We start from the raw sequence: 3588 nt of genomic DNA, 5'->3' as shown, positions 1-3588 counted from the left end.
ATTTCTGAAATTCTGTCAAAATTTTACTACATACTTAATAGAAAAACCTCCCTAAAATCCAGGCAAGAGACCCCCAGCCCTGGACCCTTTGCTTGAGGGCTAGGTTCTATGCCACTCTAGCATACATCCCTACCTACAGGGTGAGAACACCACAGAGCCCAGGGGCATGTCCCTCCACACCTGGAAAACCTCTTCCAAGGCCTTGCCTTTCTGCTCCATCCCAGGAGGACAGATGAAACTGAAGAGCACATTCCAAAAGTCTGGACTGCTCAAGCAGCACCTCTGCAGGAGCTGGGGTGGGTTGTCCTTGGGAGATGGCACTGGGACAAGGAGGGCTCTCGGAGTCCATCTCTCCCTGCTTTGAACTCCTTAGTGCAGGGCTTGAGGAGTCCAAGAATCCTGGGAACCTTAAGAAGGCATGTTTGCCAAGGTAGGAACAGTTTGTTAGTGTGATTTATGACTTCTGATGATTTTGATTATTTATGACCTCCATTTTCAGTGACCGGGCCCTGCAAACATTAGAATCAGGGCTGTGGTATATAATTTGTTGATATTTTTGTGTATATTTGCTTACTTACAATCTGTACTTGGAATCTCTGCATTAGAATTCTGAAATTTCAGTAACAAAATCAGTGGCTTATTTGAATGGCTTGTATTGGCTATTTATCAGGGGGTAAAAACAACTTTCATCAAAATGGCCTACAATGGAATTTGTAAACAAATGTTAAGTACAGCAGCTATTGCAGCTTTCTACCACTACTTCAGTTTTCCTCCTTCCAGGAAATAGAGTAGGACTGTACTTACCTATCCCTTGGTGTCAGTTGTGGCTATGCAGCTAGTTTTGTTGTTGTTGTTGTGTTAAAACTCTGGTTTAGATTCTTCTTCTAATAATTTTGAGATGCAACTCTCAGATCATAAAATTCATCCTTTTAAAAGTGTACAATTCAGTAGATTTTAGTATTTTCAGTTATGCAAGTAACACCATTAACTTTACAACTTTTGTACCATTGTCACAAAAAGCAACTGGTACCCGTTGGCAAAGTATGACTAGGTTTGACCATTGCAATTTGAGTATGAAGGTTGTGCGTCACGCTCAGCAAGTCTTTTCACAGCTAGTGGTGGGTTCCCCACATTCTCCCCTTGCCATGGTGGGTGGTGTATTCCATAAACGAGACTCTATCAGCCTGCATCTTGGAGGATAAAAACAGAGCCAAGCTCTTAACAAACCAAGAACGTGGCTAAGAGTTTCACTGTGTTGAGTCACTAAGATCTCGGGGTTCTCCGTAAACACAGCATAGTATGGCCCACGTGCACTGGATTAATGATCTGATCAGAAATCAGAGAGAATTTTTCAAAAGTGCTTAGAAATTGTAATTAGAAAATGACTCACTACTCATTACCGTCTTACAATGAAAAAGAGGCTGATTTTGAATGATTATTGAAGGAAAGCCACTTCATCTGAGCTAAGAAAAGGACACTTCGCCAAATATATTTACCATCGAGGATCCAATATAACTCCATCACGAATTTTGGTCTGCTGATGGGAATGTGATAGTTACCACTATTTGAGACAACTATGCTTTAAGGTTTCTTTTGGAATCCTACCTGTAATTTACTTGGTCTCTGGCATAAGATAAAACTCCAGAATGAATTTTTTTTCTTTCAATCGTTTATCTTTTAGCCTGTGTTAAACATAATTTAATCTTTCTTAAGTGAGTAATTGCAATATCTCAGGTCTCTATTTTCAGTATCCCATCACTGTTCAGCATGGTTGACATATAAAATGAGATATTCTGTAGATCTTAAGGTATGTTCTATTGTTTTTAAAAGATATTATTTATTCATGAAACACACAGAGAGGCAGAGACATTAGGCAGATCATAAAATCCATCCTTTTAAAGTGTACAATATAACGTGTAAAGCAGGCTCCCTGTGGGGAGCCCGATGTGGGACTCGATCCCAGGACTCCAGGATCACAGCCTAAGCCAAGGTAGATGCTCAACCATTGAGCCATCCAGGTGCCCCTGCTCTATTAATAATGCTACTAGCATAGTTTAGGTTCCCATTACTCATCATCATTGCACAATCATATCAACTAATCCCCATTCTTTTCTTCTCTTCCTCTAATCTTTATTAGCTGCCAGATTAAAAATCCTAAAACGTAGTTCTGCTCATGACTTTTCCCTATACAAAAACCTTCAGTAGAAGCTCTTGGCCGGCTCAGTGAAGCATGTGACTCTTCATCTTGGAGTAGTGAGGTCAAGCCCCAGGCTGGGGGAAGAGCTTACATAAAAAAAAAAAAAAAAAAAAAAAAAAAAAAGCAAAAAGCAAAACCAAAACCAAATAAAAACTTTTAATAGCCCTCAGAGAATAAAAAAAATAATTTAGCTAGGTATTGTATTGCTTTGCTAGGACTGTCATAACAAAGTACCACAGACTGGATTGCTTATATAAAAGGTTATTTATTGCCTCACAGTTCTGGAGGCTACAAATCTGACATGAAGCTATTGACAGAGAGGATTTCTTCGGAGGGCTATGAGGAAGAATCTGTTGCATACCTCTTCCTTAGTTTTGGGAGGTTTGATGGCAATCTTCGTCATTCCTTGGCTTGTAGACGATCATCCCAGTCCCTGCCTTCTCTTCACGTGGCACTGTCCTTGAGTCTGTGTCCAAATTTCTTCCTTTTATAAGGACATCAGTCATATTGGATTAGGACCCAATTCTACTCCAATGTTACTTCTTAACTAACGTTTACACCTGCAATAACCCTATTTCCAAATAAAGTTACATTCTGAAGTACTAGAGTTTAGGACTTCAACACAGCAATTTTGAGGTGCACAATTCAAACCGTGACAGTATTCAAAGCCCTCCACAAGGTTCCTACTTCTCTTTTCAGCTTTATCCTCCCCTGTCTCACTACTTCACCTTATACCTGAGGTACTGCAGACAACAAAAAGCCCTGCCTTTCTGTGAGTCGTTACTTTTCTGTCTCTGTTCATTTTTCTTCCTCTAATTCTTTTGTATTCTCATCACATCCTGTGCATTCTTCAAGGTCAAGCTCAAGTTTTCTATCTAGAAGTAATTTCTCTCTTTTGTGATTCCCTATGTGTATTCTTTATACTTTTCTCTAATGGAATTCGCCACGTAATTTGTAATTGTATTATACATGGCTTATGCAGTCTATAATCCTTATCAGACTGTAAGCCCCTTATGAAGAGGAGACACATCTTACTCATCCTTTAATTTTCCCACAGAATTTTTCAAAGTGCTTTATAACAAATATTTGTTGAATAAAGTTATAAACATCATAGAGCTTATAGTTTAAAATCTCTGGTATTAGTTATTTTATCATTATTACTTACTCCTTTAAGATTGCAGAAAAAATCTTATTAGTGGGTGCTTTTGACTTTAATATATATTATGGAAATGCACAAATGTTTTCAAACTAATATATAGATTCAGATACAAATTATGAGCCTAGAAGGTGAAATTATCAATATCCTGTAAGAGTCCATTAAACAACTCCAAATTCTTTCCTACAGTATTATTTTTAAAAGTTGCAATGACACAGAAAGAAGTTTCACTTAA

The sequence above is a fragment of the Canis lupus genome, chromosome 2, assembly GCF_048164855.1.
Source record: "Canis lupus baileyi chromosome 2, mCanLup2.hap1, whole genome shotgun sequence".
Classification (NCBI taxonomy): Eukaryota; Metazoa; Chordata; class Mammalia; order Carnivora; family Canidae; genus Canis; species Canis lupus.
This window is presented reverse-complemented; position numbering follows the sequence as displayed.